At 44.8% G+C, this 15,571-nt stretch overlaps 1 protein-coding gene and 1 non-coding gene across 13 annotated transcripts in view; both read left to right on the top strand.

Annotated features, from left to right (window-relative positions):
• The window catches only part of REEP1 (receptor accessory protein 1), a 136,862-nt gene that overhangs the window by 42,264 nt on the left and 79,027 nt on the right, over positions 1 to 15,571 (top strand). The gene's annotated exons all lie outside the window — the stretch shown is intronic.
• TRNAG-CCC (transfer RNA glycine (anticodon CCC)) lies at positions 9,707 to 9,779 on the top strand. The gene has a single exon. It is a non-coding gene; the product is annotated as a tRNA-Gly (tRNA).

Here is a 15,571-nt window from a genome sequence, read left to right as displayed (position 1 = left end):
CCCAGTTCCATATATATATATATACATATATATATCATATATATATATATGATATATATATGACTTCCCTGGTGACCTTAGGCTAAGAATCCACTTGCCAATGCAGAGGACACAGGTTTGATCTCTGGTGCAAAAAGATCCCATGTGCCGCAGGGCAACCAAGCCCATGCACCACAACTACTGAGCCCGTGCTCTAGAGTGTGTGAGGCACAACTGCTGAAGCCCATGCACCCTAAAGCCTCTGCTCCGCAACAAGAGAAGCCATTGCAATGAGAAGCCCGTGCACTGAAATAAAGAGTAGCTTCCACTCGCTACAACTAGAGAGAAAGCCTGTTCACAGCAATGAAGACCCAGCACAGCCAAATATATATGTGCAGAGTGTGTGTGTATATATTTGTGTACATGCGAAGTCAATTCAGTTGGGTCCGACTCTGTGCAACGCTGTAGACTGCAGCCTTCCAGGGTCCTCTGTCCATGTGATTCTCTAGGCAAGAATACTGGAGTGGGTTGCCATGCTCTCCTCCAGGGGATCTTCCCGAACCAGGGATTGAACCCAGGTCTCCAGAATTGCAGGCAGATTCTTTACTGTCTATCAATAGCAGGAACATATTTAGTAGTGAAACTTCTGGATAGAACATAATATACAGGCTTTGTTTTTTCCTCTACAACCAGAACCATTTGAAAAATATGATTTTTGCATTGCTTGCTAATTTTCATTCATCTTAAATGTCATTATATCCTCTCTAATGAATTGAGATGAGTTTACAATGCCATCTAAAATTGGCAAATTTTATTTGGTTAGACAATTTCAGTAAATTAAATAAATGACATTGTACTATGAAGCAGAACAGATGTAACTTGAAAAATTATAAATTCTGTTTTCCTCTAAATTTGTTACAATGAATCATTTATGAATTAAATGAGCTAATGGGCTGTACTCAATATATTCTGTTTCTATAAAATTACACATATATATATAATTGTATATATATATAATTATATGTATACATATAAAATTTTATATGTATATGTATATACATGGAGAAGGCAATGGCACCCCACTCCAGTACTCTTGCCTGGAAAATGCCATGGACGGAGGACCCTGGTAGGCTGCAGTCCATGGGGTCGCAAAGAGTCGGAAACGACTGAGCAACTTCACTTTCACTTTTCACTTTCATGCGTTGGAGGAGGAAATGGCAACCCACTCCAGTGTTCTTGCCTGGAGAATCCCAGGGATGGGGGAGCCTGGTGGGCTGTCATCTCTGGGGTCACACAGAGTCGGACATGACTGAAGCTACTTAGCAGCAGCAGAAGTATATACATATATATATGTATATATAATACATATACATATACATATATATATATATATATGGGCTTCCCAGGTGGCTCAGTGGTAAAGAATCCACCTGCCAATGCAGGAGACATGGGTTTGATCCCTGGGTGGGAAAAATCCCCTGGAGAAGGAAATGGCAACCCCCTCCAGTATTCTTGCCTGGGAAAATCCCATGGACAGAGGAGCCTACCGGGCTACAGTCTCTGGGATTGACGCAACTTAGTGACTAAACAACAACAAAAATAAATATACATTTCCTTTTGTTTCTCCTTTCATCTGTCATTGGACATTTAAGTTGCTTCCATCCCTTGGCTATTGTGAATCATGCTGCTATGAACATGGGTGTGCAAATATTTCTCTGTAATAGAATTGCTTTAAAATTGGAGCTGCGTTCTACTGATAACTTGGCTGATTTTAACCATAAAGAAATCAGCAACTCCACCCACAAGACCAGCCTCACTTGTCTGTGTTTGTTCCTGTAGTATCATGAGATTGTCCCCTTGAAGGACGCATTCTCAGCACAGCTGAATGAGAGGGCTGCAGGGACCTGGGTTCATACCTGTGCAGATGTGTCTACCACAAACACACATCCCTTCTGGAAGGAAGGCTGGAAGAGTGGACATCAACCATTTTCCGTTTCAGAAACATAATGTAAAATTTCCCTCTGTTGGGCAGTCGGGGGTCATTGCTGTATGGGTAGCCAGAAGAATGATACAAGCTTGTTACACTGGCATCTAGAGTTTTCACATCCTATTAGGTCATAGCTCTACCTGCCTTGAACGACTTGATGTGTCTGAAAAGATCACACCATGACATCTGTGTCTGAGTAGTGAGCATAAGTGTAGGAATACCAGTTTCCTGATGCTCATGAGGTCACTGGGAACCATGAGAAACCCCTAAACTTGTGTCCACACTGGTTCTGCTCCCTGGGTGGTCTTCCTTACCTCCTTCTGCTCTAACCAGGTCTTGCCTTTCTTTAGGGTCCCACTTGAGTCTTAATTCCTTGGGAGCCCACCATTCTTCTTTTTTTCTGTTCTTATACTTTTATTCAGGCATGGATCTAGGTTTAATAGATCCTGAAGCATTTACAGTGGAAGAAAGATGCCTTCTCCAAAAAAGTCATAAAAAATTTGATGAGTATGCTTGCTAGGACCCCTCCCAGGACCCATGCAGTTGAGGGGTCTTGAAATTTAAGCTTCATTAGCTTCTCTGTAAATCTGCTTATATTCATTCTCTTTTTCTCTTTCTTCCCCCTTTAAAGAATTAGAGTATAATTTATATAGAATGAAATTTACCCTTTTTATAATGTAGTTCTATGAACTTTGACAAACTCATGCAATTGTGTAACCATTATCACAGTATATAGAACCATTCCATCACATTCAGAAATTTCCACATGCCCCTTTGAAGTCAACTTCTCTCACATCCCCAGCCTCTGGCAGTGTATCTGTTTCTGTCTCTAATAGTTCTGTCTTTTTCAGAATGTCATATAAGTGGAGTCAAGCAGCATGTAGCCTTTTGAATCTGGCTTCCCTGGTGGCTCAGAAGGTAAAGAATCTGCCTTCAATGCGGGAAACCCAGGTTTGATCCCTGAGTTGGGAAGATTCCCTGGAGAAGGAAATGGCTACCCATTCCAGTATTCTTGCCTGGAAAATTCCATGGACAGAGGAGCCTGGCAGGCTGCAGTCCATGGGGTCTCAAAGAGTTGGATACGACTAACGCCTTCACCTTCTTTCACTTAGCATAATACATTTGAATTTCACCATGTTACTGCGTGTCTCACCCATTCTGTGCCCGGCACTGGAGATGAAAGGAGGGGAATGTCCCAGTTCCTGCTGTCAGAGAGCTCACAGTCTAATGGAGGAGGCTCTTGGGCCCACCTCCGTAGGCTTTTCCTTCAATATTTAGCACACACAGCTTTGCTCTGCTAACTATCTCATCCCAATACACCTGGCACTCCAGGTACTTCTGATCCCCCTGAGTATAAAATCTCTTACCTTCTTGAGGTATCATGTTGGACTGGAAAGAGCAAAGGGTTTGAAGCCAGGAAGTGACGGCACTTTGAATCCAGCTTACCCACCTGGCATCTCTGTGACTTTGTGTTAGACTCAGAAGTGCTGAATGAATATCTAATGAACGGATGTAAGAATGGAACCTCCTTAAGTCCCGGGTCCTACGTGTTTAAAAAGGGGATAATAGTCACGACTTCACCTGACTGCTGTGGGCGTCAGTGAGCACCCGGCGGGCATCAGTAAAGACCTGTCCTGTTCCCCTCTCTTCCCTGGAGCCCTGTGATACCCTCCTTGGACAGGTGTGTGCACATCGTGTAGACCTCCAAGCTGGGCACAGCAACACCAGCACCTGCTCTGTGGGAATGGGGGTGGGGGGACAGAGCTGGCACAGGTTCCCAGAGAATCCCACAGGTACCCCACAGCTACCACCTCCAATCTAGCTCAGAGCACCCTCAGGCTTATTCCCCTTCCCCCCTCTCATGGTGCAGGCAGGAAGGCCCATCACTACTTTCCTCTCACCAAGTGTATCCCTCGTGCGTGCATGCTCAGTCACTTCAGTTGTGTCTAAATCTCTTCGACCCCATGGACTGTAGCCCGCCAGGCTCCTCTCTCCATGAGATCCTCCAGACAAGAATATTAGAGTGGGTTGCCATGCCCTCCTCCAAGGGATCATCCCAACCCAGGGATTGAATCTAGGTCTCCCGCATTGCAGGTGGATTCTTTATCCACTGAGCCACCTGGGAAGACCCATATCCCTTGTAGGGTGCTTTAGAGATAAGTTCACCAGGAGGAGAACCATAACCCTTTACAAGGGGGCGATCTGGCCAAGAATAATGTCTCTGGCTCTCAGATCCTGGGAGGGGTTGTGAGCTGGGAAGTGGGCGACCACAGGACAGTCATTGTAAAGGAAATCCATGCTCTCCTTCAAAACATACTCAGTGAGACTCAACGCAGCAGTTATTAGTCAACTGTTTGTATAATTATCTGTTTGCTGGCTGCCTTTCCTACCAGAGGACCCAGGGTACATAGTAGATGCTCAACAAATAATGATTGGGTGAAAACTATTTTGTGCCTAAAGGAATTGGCATTTGAAGCCACTATTTCTGTAAATAGAAGTGATCCCTTTATTTCTGTAGACCGGAAACTAGTATTTGTCATCCTTCTACACTGCCTCTGCAATGTTAAATTCTCAGCTATAGTCTCCTTGTTTAATCTGTGCAGTGGCTGTTGACCATAGGTGTTTTTCTTCTCCAGCCTCAAGGAAACTGGTCCAGAGGAGTTAAGAAACACACTCCCAGTCCCATAGCTAGTCAGTGATGGAGCTAGATTCAGACTCAGGTCTGATGCCAGAGCTTAAAATACTCAGACCGATACTTGAACAGGACTTGAGTGGGCTGGATTGCAGAGTTTAATCCTTAACAGCATGAACTGAAATCTGTAGCGTGTCTGTTCTGTGTTTTTCTAAATTGGACTTTGGAGTATTTCTGTAATCCAATTTAAATTTGTATTTTTGCCACACACATTTTACACAACTCTAAATAAGTAATAACCTCTTCTCTGTGCCACGGCGATAGGGGCTTCAGAATGGTCCTGGACTTCAGGGCAGGAGACCTGGGTTTGAATCTTGTCAGATAAGGAAGGGGCCTTTGGTGGATCTCTGAACCACTCTGAGCCTCAGTTTTTTATTAACTGTGAAAAGAATCCCAGTTGTCTCAGAGGGTTGTGGTGTAGACCAAAGGACCAAATAAAAGAATAAGGTGTTTGTTGGGGTGTTCCCCCAGGAACAGTTTTGTATGTGTTAGTCTCAAGTCTGCAGAGAGAAGTTGGACTTGAAGCACACTGAAAAGAAAGAATCTACAGGACTTCCTGATGGTTTAGTGATTAAGATTCCATGCTTCCAATGCGGGGGCATAGATTCGATCCCTGTTTGGAGAAGTTCTGCGTGCCACACAGTGAGACCAAGAGAAAAAGAGAAGGGTCTGTAGGCAGGGGCTAGCAGAATCACATGCCACATTGAGAAAGAAGGACATGGTTTGTTTATTTTTGGCTGAGATCAGCTTTGTTGTTGTTCAGTCACTAAGTCATGTCTGACTGTTTGTGACCCCATGGACTGCAGCATGCCAGGCTTCCCTGTCCTTCACTGTCCCCCAGAATTTGCTCAAACTCATGTCCATTGAGTCGGGGACGCCATCAACCATCTCATCCTCTGTTGCCCCCTTCTTCTCTTGCCTTCATTCTTTCCCAGCATCAGGGTCTTTTCCAAAGATTCTTTGCATCAGGTCAAAGGATTGGAGCTTCAGCTTCAGCATCAGTCCTTCCAATGAATATTCAGAGTTGATTTCCTTTAGGATTGACTGATTTGATCTCCTTGTAGTCCAAGGGACTCTCAAGAGTCATTTCCAGTGCCACAGTTCAAAAGCATCAGTCCTTCAGTGCTCAGCCTTCTTTATGAGATTCCTTGTCTGTATTATAAAAAAACAACTTATCTCTCATAGGCCATATGAAGATGAATAGTGATATTGCTTATAAAGAAGTTTGCACAGTCCCTGGTAACCAATGGATACTCAATAAATAAAGAAGAACTTATAAATCATAGTCATATAGTCTCCAAGGAGCCCAAATGCCCAGTGGGCCAGTTCTGCTGTTCTCCTTTTTTCTCCCTCTAGCCTTTTAGAAGGTCACAGTGGGTAAACAGAAGCGGGAGCCCAAGGGATGGAACCCATGGCAACCAGAGCCCAGCTGGCTTGCCATGCCATGGGAACCTTGAGCTCTGTGCCCAGCCTGAGAAGCTGCCCAGCTTAGGCTTGTGGATAACCACTGTGAGTAAGGACGTTCCCTACACAGCATGGTAAAGGTTAGGCTTGCTCAGTTGCCTATAGCACCCAGGCCCATAGTATGTCCAAGACAGTCCTTTCAGAGCTATAGTATTAGCAGACCCTAGAGGTGTGTTATGTTTCTTGCAAATTGTTGTTTTGTCATACATGGACCCTCCAATACCCGGAAGTTGTATCTAGCTTGGAGGCTAATGCCTGGCCAGCTTTATGCATTTTTGGACACCAATACACACACACACACACACACACACACACACACACACAGTTACACTTATGAGTGTGAATTCTTCAAGGTGCTTTTTCTTTTTAAGGTCAGGTTTTTTAAATCAATTTGATAAGTTTTATTTTATTTATTTACTTTAACATTTTTGCCTGCATTGTGTGGCATGTGGCCACACATGGGTTAGTTCTTTGAACAAGAATTGAACTTGTACCCCTTGCCTTTGGAAACATAGGTTCTTAACCACTTGACTGCCCCAGGGAAATCCCAGTACGAGTGTTTTAAGTGTGAATTTGAATTCTGAATTTTGATAAATGGACAGTCATGTAGCCACCACTGCAATCAAGATGCAAGAAGTTTCCATCATTTTCCATAATTCTTTCACTCTACTTTGTAGTCACCTCTCCCACCATCTCTAGTCCTTGCACAACCACTGATTTTTTTTTAATCCCTATAAACTTTCCTTTTTCAGAATAGCATATAAATGGAATCATACAGTGTATTGGTTTGGGGTTTGACTTTTTTCATGGAGTTGTAATGCATTTGGCACTCCAAATGCTTTTGATTGCAGCAAGTTGAGTGGTTCTGAGATCCACATGGAAAACCAATGGCATTCCTGTATAACATTAAAAACCAAGAGAAAATCTAATTTTAAAAACCCATAATACCATAAAAAAAACTCTTGAAATATATACTTAAGAATAAAGAAAACAAAACAAGTCCAAGGTCTTTACAGAAAAATCTGTAGCATATCTTGAAAAGATGTTAAGGAAGACTCAGTAGAGGGGACCATGTTCATGAAAAGGAAACCCGATAAAGATGGTGACTCTTCCCAAGTAAATCTGTAATTTCAGTGTACTCTCAATCAGAACAGATAAAGTTTCTCATGGAACTTGACAAGCTGTCATGAAATTCATGTAGAAAATCTAAGGGCTAAGAATAGGCAAGACAGCATTAAGAATATCAGGATTTAGGAGACTTCCCCGGTGGTCCAGTGGCTAAGACACTGTGCTCCCAATGTAGGTTCGATCCCAGGTCAGGGAGCTAGATCCCACATGCCACAACTGAGAGTTTGCATACTGCAGCTAAAGGTCCCATATGCTGCAACTAAGGCCCAGCGCAGCCAAATAAATAAATATTTTTTAAAAAGAATATCAGGATTTATTATAAAGCTATGGAAATTAATACCCTGTGGTATAGGTGCATAGTTGGTCGGTAGACCAGCGTAAGGGAATGGAGAACTGAGATAATATCTATACATGTTAGAAAACATTACACGTAATGGTAGAATTGAAAATCAGTGGGAAAGAATTTGGTAATTGTTATTAGAACAGTTGGGATCCTTACAAAAAAGCATAATGTTGAATCCCTAACTCATAACATACATAAAGATAAGTTACAGATGAATTAAAACCTAATAGTGAAAAAGTGAACCTTAAAAACTTTTATGAGAAGATATATGTGGCCAGGATTTTCTCAACAAGATATAAAAAAGCAAGCTATAAAAGACTGATATATTTATCACTTAAAATTTAAAACTTCTGTACAACACAAGGGACCACAGCAAAGAAAGTTAAAAGGGCTTTTTATTGGGAAAAGATGTGTGCAATCCATATGTCCAAGGCATAATTTATACCCAGAATTCACAAATAAGTCCTAAAAATCAGTAAGAAAAAGATAAAGAACTGAATGGGAAATAGTTCAGTTAAGGGGGCCAAATGGCCAAGAGGCATAAGATGTTAATCAACTTCACTTGCAATTGAGGAAATATGGATTAAAATAAACTTGAGATACTGTTTCACATTCTTCAGATTGGCAAAAAAATTTTAAATCTGACTGTATTAGTTTGGCAAGAATGGAGAATCCTATGCCTTCTGATACAGAGGAACAGGTCTGATCCCTGGTTCAGGAAGATTCCACATGGCACGGAGCAGCTAGGCCCGTGTAAACTGCTGAGCCTGCATGCTTCTACTGAAGGCTGTGTGCGTGAAGCCAGTGCTTTGTAACGAGAGAAGCCACTGAAATGAGAAGCCCACTCACTGCAATGAAGAGTAGCCCCCTCCTCACTGTAACTAGATAAAGCCCAAGTGAAGCAATGGGGACCTCATTGTAGCTAGAGAAAGCCCAAGTGAAGCAATGGGGACCCCCCCCCAAAAAAAAAGAATGGAGAACATCAGAACTCGTTTACACTGCAGGAAGGAATAGAGACTGGTATGACCTCTCTGGGGAGTGGTTTGGCATTGTTTGGAGGAAGGTGCTGTGCCCTGCAACTCAGCAGTTCCACACTGTGAGTAAACCCTAGAGTAAGTCCCACCTGCGCCCAGGGAGATTTGTATAAGAATGTTCATTCTGTCTCTGTTTGTAATAGTGACAACTTGGAAAGAACCTAAATATGCATCAATAGAATGGGTAAATAAGCTGTGATAAATTCACATAATTAAATAGTATACAGAGGTTTACAGTGAGCTGGAGTGACTTCCCTGGTGATCCAGTGGTTAAGAATCTGCCTTCCAGAAATAGATCGCCAGTCCAGGTTCAACCCATGAGACAGGACGCTCAGGGCCGGTGCACTGGGATGACCCGAGGGATGGGATGGAGAGGGAGGTGGGAAGGAGGTTCAGAATGGGGAACACATGTACACCCATGGCTGATTCGTGTCAATGTATGGTAAAAACCACTACTATATTGTAAAGTGATTAGCCTCCAATTAAAATAAATTAATTAATTAAAAAAAAAAAAAAAGAATCTGCCTTCCAATGCAAGGGATGTGGGTTTGATCTCCTGTCAGGGAACTAAGATCCCACACATCAACTAGAGAGCCTGCATACAGCAACAAAGACCCAACACAACAAGAACAAAAAAGGTCTAGAAAGACAAGTCTCAATACGGATCAAAAATTTCAAAACCATAAATGTGAATGAAGAAATATTTTGGTGGAATACATATAGTGTGATTCCATTTACATAATGTTTAAATAGAAATACATTTTTGTCTGTTTCAGCATGGCTTACAGAGTTAGTAAAAATATTAGTGAGAAATAGTGAGAATGAGAAACACCGAATTCAGGAGATTGCTTATTTGGGGGAAGGAAGGAAAGAAAAATATGAGAAAAGAGTACCTATAGGAAACTTCAGATCTCTCTCTCCTGTTTTAAGTTTTTTCCATCTTAAAAATTGTAGCATATTTATTGAAATGCCAGTAGGCACTCTAGCACCAAAGAGGACCCTTATGTGACAGTAGAAAGTAAAAATGGTCTTGGAAATTAATTCTCTTAGAAAGTAATCAGAACTGATTCATAGGGACTTCCCTGGTGGTCCAGTGGCTAAGACTCTGTGCTCCCAATCCAGGGGACCCAGGTTCAATCCCTGGTCAGGGAACTAGATCCCACGTGCTGCAACCAAGAGTTCTCATGCTGCAGCTAAAGATCCTGCATGCCACGATCTAAGATCCTGTGTGTCGCAACTGAGACCCAACACAGCCAAATAGATAAAAATAAGTAAATATTTTAAAAAATAGATTCATAAACTTTCATGGAAAAACCTACATAGGACAATAATCAGAAATTTTATATTTTGCATTGGTGCCAAGGGTGCATATTGCTGCCAGGGCTGGGGTCCCAGCAGGGCTGGGAAATGGTGGAGTGGCTGGAAGCAGGGGTGACTGAGTGTTGAGGGGGGAACCTGTGGACTTGGCCAAGATGAGATCAGGCATGCACTCACCCTCTGGGACCCTCCGCTGTTGTTTGGCTTGGTGAGCCCAGTGAGGGGCTCAGTGGGGCTCAGTCAGGCTTTCAACAGACCTCTTACCTCTCTTCTTGTGCTTCAGTTGTGTCCAACTTTTGTGATCCCATGGACTGGCCATGGCTACTAGAGTAGCCTGCCAGGCTCCTCTGTCCATGGGATTCTCCAGGCAACAACACTGGAGTGAGTTTCCATGCTCTCCCCCAGGGGATCTTTCTAATCCAGGGATCGAACCTGAGTCTCTTATGTCTCCTACATTGGCAGGCAGGTTCTTTACCACTAGCACCACCTGGGAAGCCCTTTCTTCTTAGGAAATTTTAACTCCTTGGAAATTAACTGGAGAAAGAAGAGAGGCCCCTGGATCCTACTCAAAGCAGTTATCTTATGTCATTTAAGCTGAAGGAAAGGAGAAGGGCCCAAGGATTGAAAAACAGCACCTAGACAAGGGTTTCTCCACCTTGGCACTTCTGATGTTATGGACCCAATTAGACTTTGGGGGGCTGTCCTGTGTGTTGTGGGATGTTGCACAGCATCCTAGGCCTCCCCCAACAAGATGCTAGTAGCGTTCTCTGAGTTGTGATGACCTGCATGTTTCCAGATGTTGCCCAGATGTGCTACTCCCAGTTGGGAACTGCTGTCTCCGAGGTTAGCATTCACAGGAGGCCCATTGCCCACCCACATCCCAGCCCCGACCCTGCTGCAGCTGGGGGGAAGTGAAGGCAGCAACCCGGATGAAGGCCCCTAGTTTGGAGCAAGAGGAGGAATCAAGGGCAAAGATAGCAGGGATGCAGCAAGCAGATACATGGAGGCAGTAGGTTGTGTTGGGGGCTTCCAGGGAACAGTAAATGGCCGTGGGCAGAGGGTGGGTGGGTGCAGAGCTCTGTGGCTCTGGAGTGCCAGGTGGGACTCTGTTCACAGATAACCAGGTGGAGTGTGTGAGCACAGAGCCTGGTTTCCCCTCTACAGAAGACACTCAAGCCTTCTTCCTTCCTGCTCTTGAGCCAACCTTAAGCACTTAAGTGGCCTTATTCCTCCTAAGAATTGTACAGCTTCTCTCTTGACATTGTAGAGAGTTATGTGAATCTGAAGTGGGCTGAAGTTCCTTGGAGGTTGCAGTTGTTTGATATTTATTCATCCATCAGACATGCGTCCAGCAGCCACTTGGGCAGGCGCTGTGTCAGGTGCTGGGGACCCCACTAATCAATCTCGCTGGCCTGGATGGTCTGACCCAGTCAGCACAGGCTGCCCTGGGAGAAGACAGTCAGCCTGTTGTCTGGCTGCCCGGGTCACATCCCAGCTCAGCTCCTGGCTGTTTGTCCCTGTAAGCCTCAGTGTCCTAATCTGTAAAATGGAGTAGTAAGAATTCTTCCCTGTAGAGGGAAATGGCAACCCACTCTGGTGTTCTCGCCTGGAGAATTCCATGGACAGAGAGGAACCTGGTGGGCTACAGTCCATGGGGTCACAAAAAGTCAGACATGACTGAGCACCTAAGCACAAGAATTCTTAGGGCTTCCCTGGTGGCTCAGATGAAAAAGAATCTGCCTGCAATGCAGGAGACCTGGGTTTGATCCCTGAGTCGGGAAGATCCCTTGGAGAAGGGATTGGCAACCCACTCCAGTATTCTTGCCTGGAGAATTCCACAGACAGAGGAGCCTGGTGGGCTACAGTCTATGGAGTTGCAAAGAGTCAGACATGACTGAACAATGCAAAAATTCTTAGCCTGTATTGATGTTGAGAGGACCAAATAAACAGCTTGTAGAGCAGTGCCTGGCGTGAGTGAGCACTCAGTGATATTAATATCATTATTTTTAATGTCTTATTATTAAAACTACGACATAAGAGCTGTAAGAGACTTAACAAGTGTCAAGAAAATCCTGAGAGACAACTGATCAAAGACGCACAGAAGTGGCTCTCGGTCTTAAAGGATTAGTGAGACTTTGTGGAGGCGGGGTGGGGGGGCGGGGGCGGGGAAGGTGTGGAGTTGTGGGAAGGTCATGCACTAAGATGCAGGCAGAAGAGCAAGCTGGGGGACTTCCCTGGCGGTCCAGTGGCTAAGACTCCAAGCTCCCAGTGCAAGGGGCCCAGGTTCTATCCTTGGTCAGGGAACTAGCCAGAGCTGAGTTCAAATGCTGCAAGTAAGACCTGACGCAGCCAAATAAATAAATTTTTTTTAGAAATTGAAGAAGAGATAGCCAATAGGAAGTCACACGTTTAAAAAAAGTTTATTTTTATTCCTTTGGTTGTACTGGGTCTTAGTTGTGACATACAAGATCCTCCATTTTTAGCTGCAGCATCCAAACTCTTTAGTTATGGCATGTGGGATCTAGTTCCCTGATTGTGGACAGAACCTGGGCCCCCTGCTATGACAGCATGAAATCTTAGCCACTGGCCTACTGAAAGGTTATTGCTGAGTCACGAAAGACGCTGGGATTCTTGGCCTCCGGAGGAGAAGAATTCAGCCTGGGGCCAGTGACGAAGACGAGGCTTGATCACTCAGAGCTTTTGCGTAATAAAGTTTTATTAAAGTATAAAAGAGATAGAGAAGCTTCTGACACAGACATCAGAAAGGGGCAGAAAGAGTGCCGCCCTGCTAGTCTTTAGCCAGATGTTATATAGCTACTAGCAAGCTGTTAATTATAGAAAGGAGATGTCTCAAAACTCAGAGTGGCACCAGGCCCCTCACCCACAACATTCATTTTGAGATAACATTGGCGCTAGGTGAGTTATCCCGGGCCGTAAAATGATTGACTTGAATCTTGAAGAAAGGCAGGTTTTCAAGTAAGTATATAGTTTCATTAACATAGATTAGGAGAACAATATATGAGTAAAATATACAGATTTGTCAAGTCGGTTCTGAGGGGGAACCGACTTGAAGAAAGACAGTCTAGGATAAATACATAGTTCATTAACATAGCTTAAGACAAACATTTCCATAAGAAAAACGCATTGGTTAACTCAAGGTTTGAGAAAAGTTAAGTTCAGGTAGAACCAGGTGTCATTATGGCAACACAGAATTTTAAGAGAAACCTTTTTAAAATTTGTATAGAGAAGGGGAAAAAATCTAACACTTGTTTGTTTCCTCCTGCCTCTTAAGAGAAAGATAAAAAATGTCTGACACTTGCTGCCTATTGCCTCCGTTTGGAGGCCCTGGCCTTCCTGCCTGTTACCCACTCACTACCAGGGAAGTCCCAGGAAGTGACACTTGAGCATGCAAGCATGGCTCAGTGGGGAACAGCTGCTGGCCAGGAGGTTAGGGTTAGGTTGGAGCTGAGGGAGGTGGGGAAAGAGAAGGGCCTGCCAGGAGGACTTGCTATGAATGGACATCAATCTCAAACCCCTTTGGCATGGACCTGCTTCATTTATTTTTTCTCCAAAATAGATTTAGGAGACCTTGCCCTTTTCATTCCATTCTCCCTCCTCTGGGCAGTGAAATACTGGGTCTAGTCCCTTACATGCCGGTGTTTCTGAGCTTTTGGAGACTGGAAAGCACAGACACATTTGTCTTGCTGTCCCTATGCTGTCAAAAGGGAGCCAGGTGGGGATGCTGGCAGCCATTCACATCTGAGTCCCCCAGGCAGACGGAACACAGGCCTCCTTTGTCTTGGCCCTCGTGAAGCTTTCCACCTCTATGTCCACTTGGGGGGTGTTGCTGGCTTTGGGGTTCACAGAAGAGCTGATCCATGGGCTGTCAGGTGAAGATGCACTTTCCACCGGTCTCTCCTGCTGCTCATGCACTGCCTCAAGGCAGGGGCTGGACACCCTCCTGGTCGTTGCTGTTGTTCAGGTGCTCAGTCACATCCGACTCTTTGCAATCCCATGGACTACAGCATGCCAGGCTCCTCTGTCCTGGCAGACATGACTATTGACCAGGGCCTCTGTGCCAAAGGAGGGCGTGTTTATTTCTCCGGGGCCTGTGATGTTGTGCTGGAGGCTTTGTTGAAGCAGCCTGGTGCTGTCCAGCATCTCCTCACTATTGAGACCTCAGCCCCAAAGTCATGAGCGTCCCTTGGGTGGCTCTGACCCCTTGCTTCACCACTTTATGAAATTTCCCAGAGGGAACATATATTTACCAAGCACTTCCTCTGCCCAAGGGGTGTGGGTTAGACTTGTAAGTAGACAGCATCAAGCCAACTTTGTAGAACTTGTCTTGCGGGAGAGACAGACATGGAAAAAACTGATGCAAGTGATATGGATCAGAGCTAAGAAAGGGGACCATCCAGGGTGTGGCAGTGAAGAACAGAAGAGGAACCTAATCTTCAGGGGATGCTGAGGTCAGGAAAGGTCTGCTGAGGTCAGGAAAGGTCTCATGGACGAAGAGAGATTCTCCAGAGTATCTGAGAATACTGCTTAGGGTGAAGCGGGGCTGGGTGGGGGGGTTGGGGAAACCTCCTCCTCTGAGCTGACTTGTGACAGATCCCAGTGGATTTCCTTGGACTGCCTGTGTCTTTGGCACTGTGGCCATCTTTTTTTTTTTTTTCTTTAATTAATTTTTTGACATTTTATTTGGCTGCACCAGGTCTTAGTTGCAACACACAGGATCTTGGATCTCTACTGTGGCATGCGGGATTTTTTTTAGTTGAGGCATTTGAACTCTTAGTTGCGGCATGTGGGATCCCTGACCAGGAACTGAACCTGGGCCCCCTGCATTGGACTCAATGGACATGAGTTTGAGCAAACTTCGGGAGATGGTGAAGGACAGGGAAGCTTGGCGTGCTGCAGTCCATAGGGTTGCAAACAGTCAGACATGACTGAATGACCAAAAACCCCTGTATTAGAAGCACAGAGTCTTAGGCACTGGACAGTCAGAGGAAGTCACCGTCTCCTTTTGAATTTTCTTGTTTTCTTTCAGACTATGTTTTTGTCCCTTTGGCTGTCTTATCTAGCTCCCTAGATACAATTTCAGCCTTCCCAGGGCGTGGCCTTGCTCTCCAAGGCAGTGGACAGTTGGTAAGGAGTCAGGCACAGAGGAGGCCAGTCTGGCTGGGTCCCTTCCCCTCCTTTATCCTTACTGGTCATGGAACTAGGCAAGCTCAGGCTAGCCGCTCCAGCCTCGGTGCCCTGTCTATGGACGAGGTTCTTGTTACCAAGGTTGTCTGAGCTCATGTCTGCAGAGCACTTAGTGCAGGGCCTGTGTAAGTCTAGGTTACAAAACCCTTTCCCCTTCCCATTCAGCACCAGAAACAGACTTGGTTCAGTTAGCTTTCTGTTTTTCCATGGAAACCTGATGAATGTGGACTGTCAAGGTGTTACCTGCAACAGCTTATTGTAAAACTAAACCCTCCTTGATAAATAGCATCTGATGGGAGTTCTCTGTATGACCCCCCCCGATGAACCATTCATGGCTTTGGGCTTCCTGAGTGTGGTGTCTCCTTTCATAGCTCTGTCCATAGGGTTGTCACATGAGATGCTGGCCCTTATGGGGACAGAGC

This window comes from Bos mutus, chromosome 11 (assembly GCF_027580195.1).
Source record: "Bos mutus isolate GX-2022 chromosome 11, NWIPB_WYAK_1.1, whole genome shotgun sequence".
NCBI classification, from domain to species: domain Eukaryota; kingdom Metazoa; phylum Chordata; class Mammalia; order Artiodactyla; family Bovidae; genus Bos; species Bos mutus.
The sequence above is the reverse complement of the archived record's forward strand: the minus strand, read 5'-3'. Positions and strand labels throughout refer to the sequence as shown.